The sequence below is a fragment of the Aquarana catesbeiana genome, linkage group LG13 (assembly GCF_042186555.1).
Source record: "Aquarana catesbeiana isolate 2022-GZ linkage group LG13, ASM4218655v1, whole genome shotgun sequence".
Classification (NCBI taxonomy): Eukaryota; Metazoa; Chordata; class Amphibia; order Anura; family Ranidae; genus Aquarana; species Aquarana catesbeiana.
Window position 1 is genome coordinate 45,153,323 of NC_133336.1, and position 26,115 is coordinate 45,179,437.

Below are 26,115 nucleotides of genomic sequence, written 5' to 3' on the forward strand. Positions count from 1 at the left end.
AGCAGGGAAATGCAATTAGCGGACCTCCAGCTGTTGCAAAACTACAAGTCCCATCATGCCTCTGCCTCTGGGTGTCATGCTTGTGGCTGTCGGAGTCTTGCTATGTATCATGGGACTTGTAGTTCTGCAACAGCTGGAGGTCCACTAATTGCATATCACTGCCATAGAGGATCCTGTGATCATCCACCACTGTTGTCTTCCGTGGACATCCAGGCCTTTTTATGTTGCTGACCTCACCAGTGCTTTCTTCTTTCCTCAGAATGTAACTCATTTTTGAAGCCTTACAATGGTCTGTTTCATTTGCACGATCAGCTCCTTTGAACGCATGATGTAGGTTCACCAAGTGTAAGTTGCAGAATGGGGCCTCCTCGAATCAGACTTGTTTTTCCAGCACATCCCACAGATGCTCAATTAGATTGAGATCTGGAGAATTTGGAGGCCAAATCAATACCTCAAACTCGTCGTTCTGTAGTCCTGACACATGTTCTACTCATAAAGTGGTTCAAAGACTAATGCCGCGTACACACGATCGGAAATTTGGCCAGCAAAAGACCGATGAGAGCTTTTGGTCAGAAAATGCGACCGTGTGTATGCTCCATCGGGCTTTTGCTGGCGGAATTCCCGCCAGCAAAAGATTGAGAGCAGGTTCTCAATTTTTCGGTCGGAAAAAGTTCCTACCCGAAAATGCGTTGGTCTGTACAAATTCCGACACGCAAAATTCCTACGCATGCTCGGAAACCATTCGACGCATGCTCGGAAGCATTGAACTTCATTTTCTCGGCTCGTCAGAGAACCTTTGCGTGATCGTGTGTATGCAAGGCAAGCTTGAGCGTAATTCCGTTGGAAAAACCATCCAAGTTTTTTCCGACGGAAAATCCGCTCGTGTGTACGTGGCATTAGGGATTTTCACCTTCATGCATTGTAGTAAGTGCAGTAGAGTTACCGGCGTGAAGCCGTAAGGCTACAATGCCAGGTACCCTTCCCTACAATGGCGGCGGCAGCACCTGACAGCTGATAGAAACAGCTGTCGGATATGTGTAGTTGCTGGCTTTTATTTTATTTTTATTTTTTTGGGCGGAACACCGCTTTAACAGACCCTTTAAGGTGACATGGCTGTTCCTCCATAAAGTACAGTAAGTGAGCAGTGTCACTTTAAGATGGGAAGTGTGTTACTGGCAGGATCACCAGCTTTGGAAAAAGCTTGAAAAATGAAAACGAATGCAGCCACCACTTCCAAGCACTAATAAGCTGAAATATATTCCATTTTTGCTTTTGGAGTTAGATATGCATAAAAGAAAATCTGCAACTAAATTACAAACCCAAACTCGCTGTTAATTAGGCACCCTGCAGTGCCTAAAGGTATCCTTAGCATACTGTCCACTGCCGTCCCCATATCCTCAGCACCACCCTAACATTTTTGGCAGCAATTTCCAAAAATATTCAATAATGTAAAGTACCTGCGTGCTCTAACACACCCTCCATTTAACTGCGATCGGATGTGGAGATTGGCCCGTACATTACCAATTGAAGTGTCATGTGTTCCCCATACCCAGAAGTACAGGGCTGTGTTCTGGTTCACTGCCAAGTAGAGCATCTAAAATCAAAGCCCAGACACATACAAGAATCTATTGACAGCATATTTCTTTATTTGTCCTTGTCTTTAACTCTCCTTTATACTGAACGTCTTTTGGCAGTCAGTAGACCAACATATGTTTGCCGATTGTACTGATCCCTGCAACATTTTATCTCTAGACTTTGATTCAGCTGTTTAAATACAACCACGCCTAAGTGAAATCTTTACCTAACCGCCGCTTGTGTTATCTATAAAGTATTTCCTGTAATATCCTTTATCGTAGGGAATATTACACTGATAGCAATGTAGGCAATACTGTACACCGGCAAAAAGTAGGACCCGAGGACTTTTAAACTGAAGTTGATTGGTTATATTTTGCCTTCCATGGTTCTCTTCTCCTTGCCAACATAATAAAAACTTTTAAAAGCCAACTCTACCTTTTGCACCATATTACTAGGGTTGCCACCTCATCCCTTTAAACCCAAACACATGTGAAATACACAGGTTCTGAGGATAATTTAATGCAGATAAGGCACCCAGTGAGTTTAACTGCTTCCCCACCACCCGTTACCGTTGTACTGGGGCAAGGTGGCAGGATACCGCGAATCGCTGTCATTGTACATCGGCTCGTTTAAGTGATATAGCGGGTGCATGTGCCCGCTGAACACCACGGGAGCGCACCCGCGGGTCCAGCAGACTCGATATCCGCAATCCGCAATCATGGTGTACAGAGGCAGAAAGGGGATCTGCCTTTATAAACATGGCGGATCCCCATTCTGCCAGGGGACATATCAGAGATCTTCTATTCCCAGTCATCGGGAACAGCAATCTTTGTCATGTCCATGGCAGCCCATCCCCCCTACAGTTAGAACACGCTGACGGAACAGTTAACCCCTTGATCGCCCCCTAGTGTTAACCCCTTTCCTGCCAGTGTCATTTATACATTGATCAGTGCATTTTTATAGCACTGATCAATGTAATAATGTCACTGGTCCCCACAAAGTGTAATTTGGGGTCAGATTTAGCCACCGCAATCTCGTAGTCCTGCTAAAAATCGCTGATCGCCGCTATTACCAGTAAAAACAAACAATTAAAAAAATCGAAAAGTCCCTAAATCTATCCCATAGTTTGTAGCATGACGCAATAACTTTTGCGCGAACCAATCAATATACACCTATTGCATTTTTTTTTTCACCAAAAATATATAGAAGAATATATATCTGCCTAAACTGATGAATAAATTTGTTTTTTAGATTTTTTTTTTGGTATGTATTATAGCAGAAAGTAAATTTTTTTAATTTTTTTTTCAAAATTGTCAGTCTATTTTTGTTTATAGCGCAAAAAATAAAAACTGCAGAGGTGATCAAATACCGTATCGCAAAAAATGGCCTGGTCAGGAAGTGGTTAAATCCTTCTGGTCCTTAAGTGGTGTTAATTACCACCTTAATCAGCCGCAGAACCTGTGTAATTAATATGTGTTCAGTTATAAAGGGATGAGGTGGCAACCCTATATATTACGCCTGTATTTAGGGTGTTACATGAAACATGGTGCAAAGGAGAACCCCCCCCCCCCCTCTTTCTTCTTCTACCCCCTTGCAGCATCTGTCACTTTTGAAATCGGCATGGCTGTGCGGGGATCTGTGAATAAATGAACTACAAGTCCCAGCTTCCACCACAACTTTTTAGTTGTCAATAAAACACGAGTGTGGTGATCACGGCATTCGTAGTACATTGACACTTCCTCCAGCTCTCCAACTGAAAGTCCGTATCTCCCTGTGGATAGTTAGTTGGAGGAACAGTTTGCAGGAGCGTGGCATCCCACCCGCGATCTAGAGATCATGGGTGCCGTGTTTTTCAAGCTCCTAAGCAAAAAATAATAAATGCTTATTTTTTTTCCTGCAAATATAAGTGCATTCATTATTTTAATGACGTAGGCAGGCCATGCAGAGTGCGAATTTTCTTTCCTGCAGCCACAGTTTGCAGGAAAGAAATTTGCATGATTCCTCTATCAATACAGACAGTGCTGTTAGGGGAATTCCTCCTGCCGAGCAATTGTCTGCTTCCGGCAGGGGGGATAAAAACAGTGATTATCGCTAACGGCTATAGCAGCTGCTAGTGATAATCACAAGCAGTGGCAGTGCGTCCATAAGGGCGCATGGGCCCCGCCCCCTCTCTCCTGCCACCCCCCTCTAGCACCAAAAGATGGATTCATGCATTGCATGAATCTATCTATGGCCGCTGCTGCCACCCCCTATTCAGGTGCCCGGCCCCTTTTCGGGCACAGGGCGCCTGAATTACAGTGGCAGGGGGTGGTTTTGAAGCACCTGATTAGAGCCATAGGCTCTAATATGCATCAAAAAAGGTGACCTTCACTCAGATGTGTTAAAAAAGTGAATGAATATTCGCTTTCCTAACACTAAACCGCCTCTCTGCCAATCAGGTTCTGGCTCGGATCTGTTACCCGTCACCTGATTGGCTGAAACGACAGGCGCTGTGATTGGACGCCAGGCATCCAATCATAGCAGAGGACGGGTGGATGGGAGAAGACATCGTGGAGCTGTCCCACCAAGACAGGTAGGTGCAGATGGCAGGCTGGCGGGGGGCACACTGGCAGCATTTGATATGGCACAGTGGCTGCGTTTGATGGGGCACAATGGCGGCAATTGATGGGCACAATGGCTGCATTTGATGGCACAGTGGCTGCATTTGATGGGGCACAGTGGCTGCATTTGATGGGGCACAGTGGGAGCAATTGATGGGCACAGTGGTGGCAATTGATGGGCACAGTGGCTGCGTTTAATGGCATAGTGGCAGCAATTAATGGGCACAGTGGCTGCGTTTGATGGCACAGTGGCGGCAATTGATGGGCACAGTGGCTGCATTTGATGGCACTGTGGCTGCAATTGATGACACAGTGGCTGCGATTGATGGTACAGTGAGGCAGCGTTTGATGGGCACAGTGGCTGAAATTGATGGCACAGTGGCTGCGAATGATGGCACAGTGGTTGCAGTTGATGGTACAGTGAGGCTGCAATTGATGGGGTTTTTTTCAGAATTTTTCAGTTTGTTTGCGCCCCCCCAAAAATTTTGAGCACCAGAATCCAGCAGGCTGGTTATACCCAAGTTGATAATTCAGTCAACTTGGTACATTCAGCCTGCTCTAATCTCGGCCGGTTCTTGCTGGCCGGCCTTAGTCTCTAAAGAAAAGCTTTCCATTTTGAGACCCAGTAACATCATCAATGGGTGTCTGTGCTTCTCTATGGATTGCAGGCAAATTGTGGCTGGTGGGAGGGGTCAGCAGGGCGATGTACATAGCTTCCCGAAACATCAGCACCTGCCTCAGTACTCCTCTACAGAGCCCTCAGCAATGATGCAAGCATTGGGCTGGTTCTCGGGAGGTGTAAATATCTAAATGCTTTGATGGGTGGGTGTCAGTTTGGTGGAGTGGGTGCTCCTAGGCAGGTTGTGTTTGCATGCAAACTTCGCTAGGTAACACCCACATGCAATGCTGAGCCATGTACTCTATTTTGCATGCTAACTTTCATTTGGATATAAACACATTTTCTTACACCACCCATAATGTTCCGTTACCTAATATTCCTTTCTTACATTCAATCCCAGAATCCTCTGCAGCTTCCTGTAGACCAGATCCCTTGTTTAGTAATTTAGTGCAGTATGCAATGTTTATCTGTTTTTGGTATAATAATTGATTTCCTTTGTAGTAGCTCCGGTACCATACTTCATCTTCATGTGATAAACTAGGTGTCGGCATGGTGGGATGGTACATTCCCGGGGGAGCTAATTATAAGGCTGCTATTTTAGAACCTTACAATGAACAGTGAATGTCAAAAGCAGTTCAGAGACTTTCATTTTGAGACACAAATAAGGAAACAGTCATTTCACATCCTCCTTGTCCTCGTTATCATCATCATGTGAATATATTATCTCTATTCTTCGTAGGATTATGAGTAAGAACCCATGGAAGGACACACAGCCTGGGATGAAGTCAGGAATCTGGTGGGGCATGTAGTCTATGTAAATATATGTACAGTCAAGGCCAATTGAGGCCAATTAAAACATAGATATAGTTTAACCGCTTCAGTACCAGGCTATAATTCCCCATTCATTACAATTTTGTAGTTTTCAGTACTGCGATAGTTTGACATTTACTCATCATCAATTACTAATGAAAAGTCACATAACATAACTGTACCCACATTTAAGTGTCTGTATGATGTGGAGACTTCCAATTGGTCATCCAGCAGCAAGGTTCTCACAGGATCCCGACGAGGACATCTTCATCAAAGTGGGACCGTAGGGAACCAGTGATCTTGGGCTCAATTTGCACCCCTAGATTCACAGTCCCCTGAACCTGGAACTGGCGAGGGACCTAAAGGCGGGGCTTACATGACTGTATCTGGATTCACAAGGTAAGGGGAAAAATGGGTAGTAGCATGGTATAGAGGGGGGGACAAAGAAATTAGAAAAAATAGTGGTGTTTTGTGTTATATCATTTTTGAGACCGATAGAACTTTGTTTGGTGGTACTTAATAACCCCTGTTTTCTTTTTTTTTCTTTTTTAATATAAAAAATATCTTCTGTTGTAAAACACATCAAATAAAATTGGCAGGACAGTACAAAAGTTCCCGAAAATGTTCTTTTTTTGCAAAGAGGACAGCCTAAGGTGATATTTTCTGCCACAATTTTGTACAACTGAAGAAACATGTTGGTAGTGTTTACATTTGTGATCACTGTGATTGGCCATCACAGCAATCACAAGGCACAGAGCCATTCTGATTTGCTCTGTGTATTTTGCCTGTGGTCTTCACTGTCTCATCTAATGACAGTACTATCACAGGCATTTTGCATAAACGAGTGCATTTAAATAGCACTACAGGGATATTGTTTTATTTGCGATTGTAAGTTGGTTATAAAACAATATTTGACTAGGGAAGGAGCCAAGTAAGATATACTATATGACCAAAGATTTGTGGATACCTGACTATTCCACCTATATGAGCTTGTTAGACATCCTATTCCAAAACCATGGGCATTAATATGGAGTGCCCCCCCCCCCCCTTTCCACTCTTCTTGGAAGACTTTCCACAGGATTATGTGTCTGAATTTTTTGCCAAATCAGCCAAAAGAGAATTTTTGAAACTACGTACTGATGTTGAATGGGAAGACTTGGCTCACAATTGGCGTTCCAATTCACTCCAAAGTGTTCCGTATGGTTGAGGTCAGGGTAGGACACTCAAGTTCCTCCAAACTAAACCCATCAAACCATGCCTTTATGGAGCTCTGTCATGCTGGAAGGAAAGGGGCCTTCCCCAAACTGTTGGAAGCACGCAATTGTTGTAAACATCTTTGTATACTGTAGCCTTAACATCACCTTTTACAAAAAAAAGCAGCATAACTGGATAATTTGAAGGGGATGACATATTTTTGTCAGTATAGCAATACCCCTGTAGGAGTTGCTGAAGTCAGGGTTCCCCAGTGCTACACAGCCAGTCACACAGCATTTTCCTTCTTTCATCCGGAAACAGAAATCAGTCCCTTGGCTTGTTTTTGAAGTTTTTATTAGGGGATGATAATTTGGATAGGGTAAGGGGTTATGGGATGCCCAGTGTGATAACAACAATAATTCAGGGACACTTCATCCCTATTTACAGGCTCCTCTTCTTCCTTCCAGCTGCACAAACTTGGTTCCTCTTTGTACAGCTTCTGCTGTCCCGCTCCTGAGGGAACTAACAGTCTATTGTCAGTCCAGCAATGGCCCATTACAGGCAAGAACTCTCAGTCCCTTGGCAAAGTAGCACATAAGGAGTGAACGGCACACTACTTCACCTTCTGCTTCCCTGTGGCCAACGATCCCAGTTCCACTGCTTGCAGAAGTTGCTAGCCCACCTGGCTGCCACCAGCCGTATCTGGCTGTTTTCCTGTTCCCAGTCCTCCTGAATGACATGCACATGGAGATTCCCTAGGGCAAGGTTTGACGAAGACTTGGCACAACGCTGTCCACAAAAGAGCATTGCTACAGCTAGCATTCTCTCCTTGTCTGTCCCTGCACCGTGCTGATCTACTCCCTGTTTCTCCTTGCTCTCTCCACTGCCTCTCCGTATTGAATTCCTCCAACTGCCTCCTGTGGGGGGGATCCTTCCAGACTAGCCTCCCAAGCTCTAGCCCGAGATAAACCCCCCCCCCCCCCTCCCCGGTAAGGGGTCCCTCAATGACCACTAACAGCCTCTCTCAGCACTGCTTCTCCATCTTCCACCCAACTCCCCTGCTAGCATGGCTCAGTTCTATTTAGGGGCTTCTTTAGCTCCCTGTCAGGCCCCCAACCTGAGGAATGGCTAAAGGCCCCTAAATATTAAAGGCAACCCCTCCTAGCTTCTGCCCACTATTTGCTAGAATGTTCTCCAACATTCTAGAAACAGTGGCAGGCACCAGAGAGCTGCCAGGATGAGTCACCCAGCCCTGGCCTCTAATAACCCTGACCCAGATTCAGTGACTCAGGTTTATCAATGGGCCAAGCTATAGTTTGCCTACCCTCACTTCAAGTTTCACACACTAGAGAGTGCTACATCAGTGTAGAGTATTAAGAAAGACCAGGGGCAGCTCTCCCACAACACAGAGCACCTGTTAACCATGTTGTGTGTTGCCACCTCCCATGATTTTAGCGAAAACTGGTTGGTCAATTAGCACTCTATGAAGTCCAATAACAAGCCATACTTTATTAACCGATTGCCAACCGGCTCACGCCGATATACGTCAGCAAAAGGGCACGTACAGGCATATTAACGCACCTGTACGTTGCCTTTTAAGACGCGGCTTGTGGGTGCGCGCGCCGGCTGCGAGCTCCGTGAGTGTGATCGCGGGTCCCAGGGATTCGATGTCTGTGGGGATACTGTGGGGATACCCATGATCGTCTCACTGAGAGAAAGAACGGAGGAATTGCTGATGTGAACAAGCATTTCCCCATTCTTCCTAGTGACAGGGCACTGATCACAGCTCCCGATTACAGGGATCAGTGTCATGTCACACATAGCCCCCCCCCCCCCAGTTAGAATCACTCCCTAGGACACACTTAACCCCTACAGCGCCACCTCCTGGTTAACCCCTTCACTGCCAGCCACATTTACACAGTAATCAATGCATTTTTAATTGCACTGATCGCTGTATAAATGTGAATGGCCCCAAAACAGCGCCAAAAGTGTCCCATCTGTCCGCCATAATGTCGCAGTCATGATAAAAATCGCTGATCGCCGCCATTACTAGTAAAAAAAACATTATTAATAAAAATTCCATAAAACTATCCCCTATTTTGTAGACACTATAACTTTTGCGCAAACCAAACAATAAACGCTTATTGCGATTTTTTTTTTAACCAAAAATATGTAGAATAATACGTATCGGCCTAAACTGAGGGAGTGCGATTTAAAATGCACTGATTACTGTGTAAATGTGACTGGCATGTGTCCTAGGGATGTGTTCTAACTGTGAGGAAGAGGGCTACGTGTGTCACGACACTGATCACTGATCACCGCTCCCGATCACAGGGAGCTGTGATCAATGTCCTGTCACTAGGAAGAATGGGGAAATGCTTGTGTACATCAGCATTTCCCTGTTCTTCCTCTCCGTGAGATGATCGTGGGTATCCCCGTGGACATCGAGTCCACGGGACACACCATCACGCTCACGGAGCTCGCGGCGGGCGGGTGCGCACGCCCACAATGCCGCGTCTAAAAGAGCAACGTACAGGTATGCTAATATGCCTGTACGCACCATTCTGCCGACGTATATCGACGTGAGTCGGTCGGCAAGGGGTTAAACACGACAGCAATTATATTGCAGCTTACAATTTCTTAGTGATGGCTGCATTTGTTTTCTTTTTTAGGCTTTCTTTCCCTTATTTTCACCTGGTGATCTGGCCAGTAAATCTGTTGTTTTCCAACAGAACAAACTCCCCTGCAAATGCATCAGTTACAGAGATGATACAAACTATTTACCACTGTCAGGTGTGCTTACAATGATCAGCTTTTATTTATGTTAAAACTTTAAAGAACAAAAAAAAACTGTTTGCTATATGGATTAGAAAGCATTAGCTGGAGTTCAGTTCAATGTTAGTGCATCTAAATCTGCTAGTACATCTAACATTCCCCTCCCACCAGACTGACAATACTTCTGTCCCAAGGTGCCCCCCTGTGCTCTTTCATACAGAGTGGGGGGCACTCTAATACAGGAAGTGTGTTACTGTCCTGATCACCAGGTGAAAAACAGACAGGAAAAGGCCTAAAAAAAAGAAAACTGGTGCAGTCGCCACAACTAATGTATGGTAAGCTCCAATATAATACATTTTTGGTTTTGAGTTTAATATTGCTTTAATGCCTATGGGGCACTGCGGCTTTCTGAAGAAATAAATAATCCTCAAGTTAGGAAGGCTTGCCCGATCACTGATGGTGTGCTCTGATCAGCAGTGATCCAGCCATGGTGCATAGCTTGCAGCATTTGACCAGTCAATGGCTGTACTCTGCTTGTTCCACACTATACACTCCTCTCATCTATTATTACCTCATTCTAGAACTGAATACCATCTGGTGCTCTCAATCTGTCTCTTCTTAAACTTTCAATACTGAATTTAGATGGAATTCCAATGGGAATTTGCAGCAGTCATATTCAAGATGGGGGGAAGCAGCCAAGCTGTCTCTTTCTTCATTATGATGTCATGTCTGCCATCACAGATGAGCAGTTCCCATTGCTGTACAAACCGTGTTTTGTATGCTCATTTAAAATATATTCACGTGATATATATATATATATATATATATATTAGGGCTGTGGAAATTAAAGATTAATTCCTCGATTAATCGTAAATTTTTTTGATCGGTAGGCTGCCTGCCCCGGGGCCGCTTTGGGCCAAGCGTCCCTCCTCCTCCATCCTCCTCCCTCCTCCTCCTCCACTATATGTCATACACAGTCTGCGGGCATCTCCCGCTATGTGTCTCCGAGCTGAGTGTGAAAACTTTGGCCGCACTGTGAGAAAAGTCCCGCCCTCCTCCTAGATCAGCTCGTGTGATAGACGCAGTGTTCTGTATGGGCACGTTGAGGCTGCGATTATGGGCACGGTGAGACTGCATTATGGGCACAGTGAGGCTGCCATTATAGGCACGGCGAGGCTGCGATTATGGGCACGGTAAAACAGCATTATGGGCATGGCGAGGCTGCGATTGTAGGCACGGCGAGGCTGCGATTATGGGCACGGTGAGACTGCATTATGGGCATAGTAAGGCTGCGATTTTGGGCACGGTGAGACAGCATTATGGGCACGGTGAGACTGCTATTATAGGCACGGCGAGGCTGCGATTATGGGCACGTGAGACAGCATTATGGGCACGGTGAGACAGCATTATGGGCACGGCGAGGCTGCGATTGTAGGCACAGCGAGGCTGCGATTATGGGCACAGTGAGACTGCATTAAGGGAATAATGAGGCTGCGATTATGGGCACAGTGAGACTGCATTAAGGGAATAATGAGGCTGCGATTATGGGCACAGTGAGACTGCATTAAGGGAATGGTGAGGCCGCGATTATGGGCACGGTGAGACTGCATTATGGGCACGGTAAGGCTGCGATTATGGACATGGTGAGACTGAGTTTCTGACGTGTGACGTCTTAGCCATGCCCCGCTATGTCCGGCTTCGGCCGCTGCCATAACAACAGTGCTAAATCAGCTAAAAGTAGTTGGATCTGTATGTGCGTTATAATTAATCGAAATTAGTCGATTAATCGATTTAAAGAAAAAATTATTAATCGAACACGAAAATTTTAATCAGTAACAACCCTAATATATATATATATGAGAGAGAGAGACAGTATATATACTGTACATACCTATTCTATATTGGGACACCTGCCTTTATAAGCACATGAACTTTAATGGCATCCCAGTCTTAATCCGTAGGGTTCAATATTGAGTTGGCCCACCCTTTGCAGTTATAACAGCTTCAACTCTTCTGGGAAGGCTGTCCACAAGGTTTAGGAGGGTGTCTATGGGAATGTTTGACCATTCTTCCAGAAGCACATTTATGAGGGCAGCACTGATGTTGGACAAGAAGGCCTGACTCGCAGTCTCCGCTCTAATTCATCCCAAAGGTGTGCTATTGGGTTGAGGTCAGGACTCTGTGCAGGCCAGTAAAGTTCCTCCTCCCCAAACTCGCTCATCCATGTCTTTATGGACCTTGCTTTGTGCACTGGTCCAAATCATTTGGTGGAGGGGGGAATATGATATGGTATGGGGTTGTTTTTCAGGGGTTGGGCTTCCAGTGAAGGGAACTCTTAAGGCATCAGCATACCAAGACATTTTGGACAATTTCATGCTCCCAACTTTGGGAACATTTTGGGGATGGCCCCTTCCTGTTCCAACATGACTGAGCACCAGTGTACAAAGCAAGGTCCATAACAACATAACAAGAACCAACCCAATATTGAACCCTACGGACTAAAACTGGGATGCCATTAAAGTTCATGTGTGTGCAAAGGCAGGCGTCCCAATACTTTTGACAATATAGTGAATATATATATATATATATATATATATATATATAGATACATTACATATATATATACTATATATAGATACTGTACATATATATATCTATATATATCTATCTGTCAAAAGTTTTAGGCAGGTATAAAGAAATGCTATAAAGCAGAGGTCTCCAAACTTTATAAACGAGGGGCCAGTCTACTGTCCTTTGCAGGGGCCTGACTGTGGCGAGTGGGAGTAAAAAAGGTCCCGACATCTGTGGGAAAAATAATGCCCCAGTGTTTGTTTCACTGAGCGTAATTGTGCCCCATTATTGGTGTAAATGGGAGGTATGGTGCCCCATCGTTGATGTCATTGGGCCCCATTGTTGGTGTCATTGGGAGGAATTGTGCCCCATTGTTGGTGTTATTGGAAGGAATTGTGCCTCCTTCACTGGTGTCAGTGGGGGGGGGGAATTATGCCCCATTGTTGGTATCAGAGGATGTAATAGTGCCCCAAGGGCCGGATAAAAGCAAGCAAAGGGCAAAGAGCTGCATCTGGCCCCCAGGCCGCACTTTTGAAGACCATTGCCCTAGAACAGGGATATGCAATTAGCGGACCTCCAGCTGTTGCTAAACTACAAGTCCCATCATGCCTCTGCCTCTGGGTGTCATGCTTGTGGCTCTCAGAGTCTTGCTATGCCTCATGGGAATTGTAGTTCTGCAACAGCTGGAGGTCCGCTAATTGCATATCTCTGCCCTGGAACATGAAGTGGGTTAAAGGAGAAGAAGGGCCAAAGCTTTTTTTGGTCCTACTTCTCCTGTGGGTCACAGGAATGCAATTCATTCTGCACTCCTGTGACTCGTATTCAGTCAACAGCAGGCTAAATCCCACAGTCGGTTGACGTTACTCAGCCGGTCTAGTCTCTGGAGGGATCCCGACTTTAATGTCAGATTCACCCAGATCCCTGGACAGACAGCTGGCTCTTGGCCCGTGTGTATGGGGCTTAAGACTGAGGTATTGTGAGGTTTAGTTACCTGAAATTTCTGAAAAAGTCAGTAACATTTTGCCAATTTTGGCTACATGCATATAGATCAATGGGAAAAGAAACAACAGTAAATGTAAAATAACTGATCGTTGCAATAATAATGATCGAATAAACAAAATAGGGTTGGGGCTCGTTTAATCTACTGTGTTGGGCTGCATTGGACAGTTCAGTCCCAACTCATAAACAAGGCAAAAAGCCGGATGTCAAAAAGGTAAAGTGTTAGTTGGTAAATTAAAGCGGAGTTCCACACAAAAATGGAACTTCCCCTTTCGGAACCCTCCCCCCCTCCAGTGTCACATTTGGCACCTTTCAGGAGGGAGGGGGGTACAGATACCTCCAGGTGCCTCTTCCTGTCCCTCCGCGCTGTCTCCTGGGAAACACACAGCTCCCAGGAGATAGCGGGGACCAGTTACGATGCGCAGCGCGACTCGCGCATGCGCAGTAGGGAACCGGGAAGTGAAGCCGCAACGCTTCACTTCCTGATTCCCTCACCTAGGATGGCGGCGGCAACTGCCGAGAACCGAGCGGGTTCTCGGCTTCGCCTGCCGACATCGCTGGACCCTGGGACAGGTAAGTGGCCATGTATTAAAAGTCAGCAGCTGCAGTATTTGTAGCTGCTGGCTTTTAATATTTTTTTTTTTTGGCGGTTTAGGTGGACCCCCGCTTTAATTAAATTAATCAGCAAACCATAAAGTGATATACTTTGGCAAGATATGACATCAGTTATTTCACCCATTGTATCTGTTTAACTATAAAAACTGCGATGATCACATATTTCTCTAGTCTCTAGCCAGGTCAGAGTTGGAGACTGTTGATGGAGTAGAGATGGGGATCATGTGTAGTGAACGATCTTGAAGATAATGGCATCAGATGATGTCCTATGGTTCAAGGGAATTTACTTTTGAAAAAAGTGTTTTACCAGATGCAAAGATCTTTTAGTAGATAGTCTAGTTTTGTCACAACAAGTTCTTTTATCATGTGAGGCCGTGGCAATAAACGCGTGCCGGTGGTATTGTAAGCAAACGGTTGTGAGTTCAAATCCCCCGATAACTGCATTTTCAGACATCTTTGTTGAAGATTTAGGCAGCAGATGAGATTGTGCCTTGTGGTTCAAGAGAATCAACTGTTGAAACAACATTTTTACCAGATGAAAAGATCCCTTAGTAAAACAGGTCAGTGTCGGAGATTATGTTTAGTGAAAGATCTTGAAGATAATGGCATCAGTTGGGACGATGTCCTATGGTTCAAGGGAATTGGTTTTTACCAGATGCAAAGATCTTTTAGTAGGTCAAGTGAGGGAGTAGTCTAGTGTGGTCACAACAAGCCCACTTGCCATCTGAGGCCATGGCATTGAGCGTATCCTGGTGTTTATTATACACCAAGGGTTGTGAGTTTAAAACCGAGTCAAAGATCTTGAAATAATGGCAGTAGTTGGGACGATGTCCTAAAATCCAAGTGAACTGACCCTTGAAAGGAGTGTTTTACCAGATACAAAGATCTTTTAGTAGGTTATGTGAGCGACTAGTCAAGTTTAGTCGCAAAAAGATTGCCTGCTGTCTGGGGCTGTGGCATAGCGTGTATGCCAGGGTTCTTACACACAAAGGATTGTGAGTTTGAATCCTCAGCTAGCCACCTTTTCAGACTTCTTTATTGAAGTTTTAGGCAGCAGTTGAGACTGTGCCCTGTGGTTCAAGAGAATGGACTGTTGAAACTACAGTTTAACCAGATGAGACGATCCCTTAGTAAACCAGTTCAGTGCTGGAGACTGTTGATGGAGTAGATATGGAGATTATGTCTGGTGAAAGATCTTAAAGATACCGGCATCAGTTGAGATGGTGTCCTATGGTTCAAGGGAATTTACTATTGAAAGGAGAGTTTTACCAGATGCAAAGGAGATCTTTTAGTAGTCCAAGTGAAAGACTAGTATAGTTTGGTTACCTACTGTCTGAGGCCGTGGCATTGAGAGTATACTGGTGTTGTCACAAGCCACGGATTGTGAGTTTGAATCCCCAGCTAACCACCTTTTCAGCTTTTGTTATTGGAACATTTAGGCAGCAGTTGAGAGTGTGCCTTGTGGTTCAAGAGAATAGCCTGGTAAAACTACATTTTTACCAGATGAGAAGATCCCTTAGTAAACCAAGTAGGAGACTAGTCTAAATCTGGGGAAAGCAATTAAGTACAATTTTTAAAAATGAAGCCACTAATATGATAATATGTAATGATAATGCAACTACTGGTTTAGACTCTCCTATCATCTTTGTCCTGGTGTTGTGTGTATGGCAGTGGTGATGTAAATGATATGCTTGTGAGTTTGAATCCTGAGGTGGTCACTTGCTTAGATTTATTTATTAAAGTTACAGAAACTCATAGCAACTGATTGGCTTTCAGACTAGGTAATTTGTTGCTAGGGGGCTACTGCACGTTGTTTGTAGGCAGCAGTTGAGCTGGCGTCCTGTGGTTTAAGGCAATGGAGTCTTGGAAGTGCACTTAGGAGGGGGCAATGTGGGAGACTAGTCTAGGTCTGATGGTAGTAAAATGTTTGAATATTAATGGCTAATGGCATATGGTATTCCATGATATTAACCACTTACCATCAGAGGAAATGCCCTTGTATGTATGCCACTGAGCTAACAACTAAATGGTTATATATTTGAATCCCCAGATGGCTACCGGTTCAGATTTAGTTAATAAAGTTGCAGAAACCTTATGCAACCAATCAATGAGACGAGGTGTCCTTTCATATTGGTTGCTATGTGTTATTGCACTTTGTAGGCAGCAGTTGAGATAGTGCCCTGTGGTTTGTCATACGGTATGTTATTAAATTAAAGGTCAAGTTGTGAGCACCATCCACAATCTGTGGCAGTGGCCTTGTATGAAAGACACTGGGCTAGCAAGTAAAATGGTTGCAAGTTGGAATCTCCAGGTGATCACTTTTTCAGACTAATTTATTAAAGTTGCAAGGACTTATCCTTTCTTATTACCGTATTTATCGGCGTATAACACGCACTTTTTTCCCTTAAAATCAGGGGGAAATCATGGGTGTGTGTTATACACCGATCCCCCACCGGTTGTGAGCCTCTCGGCCGTTCTCGACCGCTTTTGACCGCTCTCGGCCGTTCTCGCCCGCTCTCGCAGTCCCGCGAGAACAGCTGAGAGCGGCCGAGAGCCGCCAAGATATACAGGACATCCGTCTCTGTATTTCGGCGACGCCATTTTTAAATGGCAAGGTACTGACAGTACAGACTGTCTGCAAATGCACAGGGGCAAGGCTGCGATTGACACTGACAAGGCTGCAATGATGGACAAGGCTGCAGATGGACACTGATAAGGCTGCATTGATGGGCATTTAAATGTAATTTTTTTTCCCTTAAACTTCCCTCCTAAACTTGGGGTGCGTGTTATACGCCGATAAATACGGTAATTGCTATGTGTTATTGCACTTTGTAGGCAGCAGTTGAGATAGTGCCCTGTGGTTCATGGCAATGGACTCTTGAAAGTACAGTTTTACCAAATGTGAATTACCTCTAGGCCAAGTGGCAGACTAGTCTAGGGTCTGATGGTAGCAACTAAGTAAAATACTCAAATATTAAGCCCTTAGTCATGTGTTTTTTCATAATATTAAAGCTCTAGTTTTAAGCTCTACCCACCATCTGAGACTATGGCCCCGCATGTATGCTGCTGCTGATCTCAGAAACGATAAGCTTGCAAGTTCAAATCCTCAAGCAACCACCTTTTCATGATTCATTTAATAAAGTTACATAAACTGAAGAAGCCCATAATAACCAAACAACTTTCAGACTAGGTATTATTTCCTTCTGGTTGCTTTGGGTTGTTGTGCTTTGTAAGCAGCAATTAAGATAATGCTCAAGTAAACGTATTCTTGAAAATACAGTTTTACCAGATGGTAATGTCCTTTGGAAAGTCAACTGGGAGACTAGTTTTTGTTAGATGATGGCAATTTAGTACAATGTTTGAACATTAAACCACTGATCATATGGTATGTCATGATATTACAACTCTGCTTTGGGACAACACCCAGCATCTGAGACTATAGCCTTGGGGGTATGTTGGTGATCTGACGTTCAAAATGGTTATGACTGCAAATCCTCCGCTGATCGCCTTTCCAGATTTATTTATTAACACTGTGCTGAAACCAATAGAAACAAATCTTCTTTTGAATCAGCTTCATATCAGTTGCTATGAGTTACTACACTTTGCAGCTTGAATCTTGGTTGAATTTAGTATGTATGGCCACTGCTGTCGGGCTTGAGCATTTAGGTTTGTGGCGCAGCATGTAGGGCGGTGAATGTGAAATCTGAAGGCTATGAGTTTGATTTCCAAAGCAAATGTTAGCTCAGAGCTCTTTGGGGTAGAACAGTAACAATGTGCTTGGTGGAAAAAGGGCCTCTCTTGTTAAGGAGTGGACCTTCCCACTGATGTGGTTGACCTTGGCACCATGTGAATGAAACCCCAATGAAATTAATTCCAGCCATGTAACCATCAAGTGGGTGTCCTTGAAACCATGTGAATGAAAACCACAAGTGGATACTGTGCGCAATAATGGAACAAATGGGAACTTGAGCATAGAAAGCACAGGAGTTGCATGCTGAAAGGTTAGGAATAAAGTCATATAAGTGCCATGCATGCATATTTTTCATCAACATGCCCTTCACCTTCACAGTATTCCTGCACAAATGCCAGGGTCACAGGTTTACTCAAGTCCAACTGATGGTGGTCCACACCACCAACTTAGTCAAGTCCTGAGCACTTCATTGCAGTCTTTACAATTACATTCACCCTTCACACAATCCCCAAAGCCTTAGTACTACTTCTACTTTGAGGATTATGACTTATCTTATATTCGATAAGTCATAATTTAACTTTATTAGTTTTGGATAAACTGAAAAAGAGCTGGACTTGCGAACGGTCTAAACTCCGTCGGCATTTCCGATGGAAAGATTTAGAACATGTTCTATATATGAGTTAGTTGGAAATGCCGACAGGAAAAGTCCGATGGGGCATACACACGGTCGGAATGTCCGACCGATAGCTCCCATCGGACTTTTTCTGTCGGGAAGTCCGGCTGTGTATACGCGGCATTAGAAGACAGAAAATGAATGTCTGTGACCCCATTAGGGAAATGTGTCCTTACTTCCTGTCCCTGTGACACCCATGCAGAAAATGAGGGAAACATGGGAACAGAAATACATAAAAAAACAGCTAGAAAAATAAATTTTGAAGTTCTAAACAATCCTAACTCTTAAATGTGTTTGGGGCTTTGTCTGTGTCCCTATCAGTTCCTGTTGTAATAAAAAATGAGGGAAAAAAATGTTTTGGCTAAAGCTGAACTGAACCTTTTTAATCATAAATTTCCTGGAAACTTATTCCACCCTAAACCTGCTACAATCCAATACTGTCATCCAGAGGCGGCTCTCTAATTAGGCAAATAAGGTGGGCGCCTAAGGCCTCGCACTCCCAGGGGCCTCTGGGCCGCTTAATATGCCTAACGCGTGTGTGGGAGTTGCAGGGAATTTCCCCCGGTCGGTGTCCCCGTCTTGCGTCCGGGGCCGCAACTCGTTTTCCCCACCCAGGAGCGGACTGTCACTGACCACTTCCCGAGGTCAGAGGGTCAGTGGGTTGCTACCATGTACTCCTCTCCCCCGGCTCCTCCCTCCTGCCGTGCACCGCGGATCTCTGACTCCGGTACTGGCCCGACACACATCCCAAGTAGGGCCTCATGTCTAAGATTTGCCTAAGGCCTCACAAAGCCTAGAGCCGCCTCTGCTGTCATCATGGGGAAGTGAAAGAAGGAACAATAATAAAAGCATCAACATTAATTTTTCCCCTAATCTTACTGCATTCCTTTATTATTTTTTCCTCTATTTACCAATCGGTCTGCTTTTTACCACATTTTTATACTTTTTATTGGCCCCACATCTTCCCATGACAAATTCTTGGAAACTGGAGGGCATCACACAAGCCTAACTAAGCCATGGACTTTGACAATCTCTAGGAACAAAACTTGGAGGATTTTCTATCTCACTCAACTTTGTTCATTTCATTCTCACTTGGAATTTCTTCCGCCATCCCAAAGCTTTTCTTTGTGTATAAATGGCCCATATTTCCTTCCTGAGAACATCTGGACACCCAACCACGGGGTCACTCTGCTTCCTAAAATGCATTTCTTACTGGAGATTAACTAGTTCAGGTAAATACAGGAATACACACTGGATTTTAAATTGGGGCTTAAAGTGGTATTAAACCCAAAACCAAAAATGTAATACAGTGCCTTGAAAAAGTATTTATGCCCCTTGAAATTTCCCACATTTTGTCATGTTACAACCAAAAAGTAAATGTTTTCTATTGGGATTTTATGTGATAGACCAACACAAAGTGGCACATAATTGTGAAGTGGAAGGAAAATGATAAATGGTTTTCAAAATTTTTTGTAAATAAATATCTGAAAAGTGTGGCGTGCATTTGTATTCAGCCCCCTTTACTCTGATACCCCTAACTAAAATCTAGTAGAACCAATTGCCTTCAGAAGTCACTTAATTAGTAAATAGAGTCCACCTGTGTGTAATTTAATCTCAGTATAAATACAGCTGTTCTGTGAAGCCCTCAGAGGTTTGTTAGAGAACCTAAGTGAACAGTTTGTTAGAGAACCTAAGTGAACAAACAGCATCATGAAGACCAGGGAACACACCAGACAGGTCAGGGATAACATTGTCAAGAAGTTTAAAGCTGGGTTGGTTATAAAAAAACATCCCAAGCTATGAACATCTCACAGAGCACTGTTCAATCCATCATCCGAAAATGGAAAGAGTATGGAACAACTGCAAACCTACCAAGACATGGCCGTCCACCTAAACTGACAGGCTGGGCAAGGAGAGCATTAATCAGAGAAGCAGCCAAGAGGCCCATGGTAACTCTGGAGGAGCTGCAGAGATCCACAGCTCAGGTGGGAGAATCTGTCCACAGGACAACTATTAGTTGTGCTCTCCACAAATCTGGCCTTTATGGAGGAGTGGCAAGAGAAGAAAGTCATTGTTGAAAGAAAGCCATAAGAGGTCCCGTTTGCAGTTTGCGAGAAGCCATGTGGGGGACACAGTAAACATGTGGAAGAAGGTGCTCAGGTCAGATGAGACCAAAATTGAACTTTTTTTGCCTGAAAGCAGAAATGCTATGTGTGGCAGAAAACTAACACTGCACATCACCCTGAACACACCATCCCCACTGAGAAACATTGTGGTGGCATCATCATGTTGTGGGGATGATTTTCTTCAGCACGGACAGGGAAACTGTTCAGTGTTCATGGGCAGGTGGATGCAGCCAAATACAGGGCAACCTAATGCCCTGTACACACGACCGGTTTTGCCGTCGGAACAAACTCTGAAGGTTTCTCCGACGGAACTCCGACGGAATTCCATTCAAGCGGTCTTGCCTACACACGGTCAAACCAAAGTCTGGCCAAAGTCCGACCGCCAAGAACGCGGTGATGTACAACACTTACGACGGGACTAGAAAAAGGAAGTTCAATAGCCAGTAGCCAATAGCTTCCGTCTCGTACTTGCTTCAGAGCATGCGTCTTTTTTGGTCCGTCGGAACAGCATACAGAAGATCGGTTTTCCTGATAGGAATTGGTTCCATCAGAAATATTTAGAATATTTCTAGGTCCATCAGAATTTTCGAAAAAAAAAGTCCGATGAGGCCTACACACGATCGGAATAGACGATGAAAAGCTTCCGTCAGACTTTTTCTGTCGGACATTCCGCTCGTGTGTACGCGGCTTTAGAAGAAAATCTGTTAGATACTGCAAAAGACTGGGGCGGAGGTTCACCTTCCAGCAGGACAATGACCCTAAACATACAGCCAGAGCTACAATAGAGTGGTTTATATCAAAGCATATTCATGTGTTAGAATGGCCCAGTCAAAGTCCAGACCTAAATCCAATTGAGAATCTGTGGCAAGTCTTCTGTGGAGAAGAGGCGCTTTGAGAAGGGATATGATTTCAATATACAAATACCGTACTGGTGACCCCACAATAGGAATAAAACTCTCACAGAAGAGAGTTTAATAAGACTCGTGGCCACTCATTAAAATTAGAAGAAAAGAGGTTTAACCTTAAACTGCGTAGAGGGTTGTTCACTGTAAGAGCGGCAAGGATGTGGAATTCCCTTCCACAGGCTGTGGTCTCAGCGGGGAGCATCGATAGTTTCAAGAAACTATTAGATAAGCACCTGAATGACTGCAACATACAGGGATATACAATGTCATACTGACTTATAATCACACACATAGGTTGGACTTGATGGACTTGTGTCTTTTTTCAACCTCACCTACTATGCAACTTGAAAATTGCTGTTAATAGACGCTCTCCATCCAATCTGACAGAGCTTGAGCTATTTTGCAAAGAAAAACGGGGAAAAATGTCACTCTCTAGATGTGCAAAGCTGGTAGAGACATCCCCAAAAAGACTTCCAGCTGTAATTGCAGTGAAAGGAGGTTCTACAAAGTATTGAATCAGAGGGGCTGAATACAAATGCACACCACACTTTTAACATATTTATTTCTAAAACATTTGGAAAACCATTTATCATTTTCCTTCCACTTCACAATTATGTGCCACTTTGTGTTGGTCTATCACATAAAATCACAATAAAATACATTTATGTTTTTGGTTGTAACATGACAAAATGTGGTAAATGTTAAGGGGTACGAATACTTTTTCAAGACACTGTATATTGCAGTTTACCAATTATTAGATGTGGTGGCTGGATAAGTTTTCTTTTTTTTTATTTTAGACTTTTCCCTCTGTTTTCACTTGGTGATCTCGCCACTAGCACAACTCCTGTATTAGAGTGTGCCCACTCTGGATGAAGGAGCACAGGGAGCACCTTTGGGTAGCAGCATTGTCAGCCTGGGAGGAGGAGACTGTTAGATGTACTAGCTGATTTAGGTACACTCAGGGGCGTTGCTAGGTCTACAAAAGATCTGGGGCTAGAGCCCATAGCAACGTAGTAAAGAAAGTCATACACTTGGGCGGGCATACACATGTATATAATATATGTATGTGTGTGTATATATCCCCAGAGAGCCTCCCCTTTGCATCAGGGTCCCCAGAGAGCCTCCCCACCCCTTGGGGACCTCTGCAGAGACTCGGACTATGGGCCTGAGATTCGGGGCTATAGCCCCAAAAGCCACCCCCTAGCGACGCCACTAGGTACACTTATAAATTGACACGGTGAGCATATTTATGCCAATGCAGCATAAACAGCTCTATCTGGGGAACAAGAATCATTGTCTAGGAAAAATCCAGTCCTCAGAGGTCGGTTGGTTGGGGATGGCATTGGGTGGGGATTGGTTGTCTGTACAGATCAATGGTGAAATCTAGAAATAAGATTGCTTCCAGATCCAGTAGCTGTTGTCTGCTAACTCAATGTAGAAGATGAACAGTGATGTCCATAAAAAGTGTAAATGATCTGTATCTTAGTTGTCTTATCTGACAGCACCTTGCACCCAGTAACCATTAGAGAAGCTTTATGAGAACAATTATAAAACACACAATAGCTGTGTCTTACTGCATGTCTGCTTGTAAACTGGCAGCAGTTAAAGAGGAGTTCCGCTCGCCCCTTTAAAAATTAAGTCAGCAGCTACACATACTGCAGCTGCTGACTTTTAACATTAGGACACTTACCTGTCCTGGAGTCCAGCGATGTTGGGTGCTGCCGCCGCCATTGCTGGTAAGGGAACCCGGCAGTGTAGCCTTTCGGTTTCAAGGTCGGGTCCCTCCTGCGCATGCGCGAAGCTTGCTGCGCTCTCTCACTGGCCCGGCAGAAGGGGAGGGAGGAGTGAGGAGGAGGGGGGCATAACTGCTGACGTACTTCGCCGCGGCCCGGTCTCCCGGGAAGTGGAGACAGGGTACCTGTGAAAAACAGGTACCCGCTCCCCCCTCCTCCCCGAAAGGTGCCAAATGTGGCACCAGAGGAGGGGAGGGATCAGATAAGAGGAAGTTCCACTTTTGGGGGGAACTCTGCTTTAAAGACAAACTGTAGGCTCTCCATAGACTTCTTTTTTTAAATACACAGGACAGGGGTTAGTTACGTATAAATAATATTATGAGTGTATTAAATTGTATATGAAGCCAAAGCTTTTGTTTGAGTAGAAAAGAGAAGGATTAAGACACTTGTCAGGTATTTTCACATATGTGTCCCCTTGGGGAAAATTTCTTCCACTATCTGTCCCAGAGGAACACAACAGGAAGTAAAAGGAAATGTCTTCAAAATAAAGGGATATCTCCTCTTGGACAGTTTTCCTTAGACCAAGTGCCAGCATTGGAAGATCCCCTTACCACTTGTTCCTGTAGCAACAACAACAAAAGTTTTGGGTTCACATCCAATTTAAGCATATCCCCATTCTTCAACAACTCCTATAGCTTTTTCACAATCCGGCAGTTTCCTGCAGCATGCCTGCAGTCTCTGACCATTTCTTGTATCCTGTCTGCAATCTCTGACCATCTCATATACCATTTCTGCAGTCTCTGACCATCTTTTGTATCATGTCTGCAGTCTCTGTTCATCTTATATACCATGTCTGCAGTCTTTGACCATCTCTTGTTTCATGTCTGCAGTCTCTGACCATCTTATATACCATGTCTGCAGTCTCTGACCATCTCTTGTATAATGTTCGCAGTCTCTGACCATCTCATGTATCCTGTCTGCAGTCTCTGACCATCTCATATATCATGTCTGCAGCCTCTGATCATCTTTTGTATCATGTCTGCAGTCTCTGACCATCTCATATATCATATCCGCAGTCTCTGACCATCTCATATACCATGTCTGCAGTCTCTGACCATCTCATATACCATGTCTGCAGTCTCTGACCATCTCATATATCATATCCGCAGTCTCTGACCATCTCATATACCATGTCAGCAGTCTCTGACCATCTCATATATCATGTCTGCAATCTCTGACCATCTCATATACCATGTCAGCAGTCTCTGACCATCTCATATACCATGTCAGCAGTCTCTGACCATCTCATATATCATGTCTGCAGTCTCTGACCATCTTATATACTATGTCCGCAGTCTCTGATGATCTCTTGTATCAGGCTCATAGTCTTTGACTGTATCTTGCTGTATGTCTGCTGTCTCTGATAATGAATATTTACTGTATTTTGTGTGTGGCATCTTTGGTGATGTCAGGGGTCGCACTTGCGGCCCCCCATATCAGGAAAGTTGACAACCACTGATCTATGGGATAGTAACATCTGAGGAATTTAAATAATTTTTAGCATTCTACTCCTTTCTTCTATGAAAAAGGTTGTGATTTTCTAAAATAAAATTAAAAAAAAAAAAAAAAAGCTTTAAATATTCTGTCCAATAGGTCCTTTTAGTCCATGGATGTGATTATGTAGCTGATTAAAAACACTGGAGGGGGGGGGGGGGGCTTCAAAGACAACGTATTAAAAAAAAAAAAACAGCAGAATGTCTTGCTGGTCATCATGAGTCATGGGGTGACTGTATATTCTCTGGTAACTCAATACAGATGGAATGACCCATCCATCACCCGGTGAGTGCAGAATAATAGCGGGGGAGGGAGTCACATATGCTCATATGCTTTCCACACTAAAGGTTTTTTTATAACCCTTTTCAAGTACCCAATGGTGGTTGATAGAAAAATGGTTAAAAGTAAACCAATCACTAAAATCTCAAATAAGTTGCAGCTTTCATTGAGGGCAGATTGCGTTGCGTTGTGGAAGTGCATGCACGTTAAATGCATTGATGCATTGCGGTGCCATTCAGTTTCAATAGCATCCCAACACACTAAAGCCTCATCCGTACACACAATCAGAAAACCATATGAAAAATACAGTTCTCAGAATCAGAATACCGATAATCTGATCGTTAGTACACAGCTTTCAAGGGCCAATCACAACAGTTTGTGCGAAAATATCTGATGGGACAAAAGTGAACATTTTTCTTGTATGATACCAGATAGTACGATTTTCATTTAACCACTTGCTTACTGGGCACTTAAACCCCCCTCCTGCCCGGACCAATTTTCAGCTTTCAGTGCTTTTTTTTTGCGCGGTCATGCTACATTGTATCCAAATGAAATTTTTATCATTTTTTTTCACACAAATAGAGCTTTCTGTTGGTGGTATTTAATCACTGCTGGGTTTTTTATTTTTTGCTAAAGAAACGAAAAAAGACCGAAAATTAAAAAAAAAAGAAAAGAAAATGTTTCATAGTTTGTTATAAAATTTTGAAGACAGGTAATTTTTCTCCTTCATTGATGTGCGCTAATGAGGCTGCACTGATGGGCACTGATAGGCTGCACTGATAGGCTGCACTGATGGACACTGATGGGCTGCACTGATGGGCTGGACTGATGGGCACTGATAAAGAGGCACTGATAGGTGGCACTGATGATCACTGATGGGTGGCACTAAAAGGCAGATCTGATCGGTGTCACTGATGATGAAGTACTGATGGGCATTGATTGGAAGCACTGGTGGGCATTGATAGGTGGCACTGTTGGGCAGAGGTAGGTGGCACTGGTGGGTACTGATAGGTGGCACTGGCAGGTGGCACTTGTGGGCACAGATGAGGCAGCCAGAGCTTTCTGTGTGAGGGACCGATGTCCCTCTGACAGAAGCCGGTGATTGGGTTTTGTTTCCCCTCATGCTGACAGCTGATCACTTATTAAGGGGCCGGGATCATCGTCTCATAGACTCAGTGACCACATAGCGCGTCGCACACGCCGCGCAGGGGGCGCGCAGCCAGTTCACGTATGGGAGGACGTCATATGATGACCTTCTGGCAATTAAGGTCAGCGCTGTAGCCGTCATTCGGCTATAGCATGGACGCGAGGCGGTTAATCCAAAAATACAATACAATACATTACATCACTTGTATGAGAATTTTCATAACTTCATTAACCTCTTCATTTTCGATAT

At 44.2% G+C, this 26,115-nt stretch overlaps 1 long non-coding RNA gene across 1 annotated transcript in view; it reads left to right on the forward strand.

Annotated features, from left to right (window-relative positions):
• The first annotated feature begins 5,537 nt into the window (after window positions 1-5,537).
• LOC141117306 (uncharacterized) overlaps window positions 5,538-26,115 on the forward strand; it is a 44,350-nt gene continuing 23,772 nt past the window's right edge. Inside the window, exon 1 of the long non-coding RNA XR_012237136.1 lies at window positions 5,538-6,003. This is a non-coding gene — a long non-coding RNA (uncharacterized lncRNA). The remainder of the gene's footprint in view (window positions 6,004-26,115) is intronic.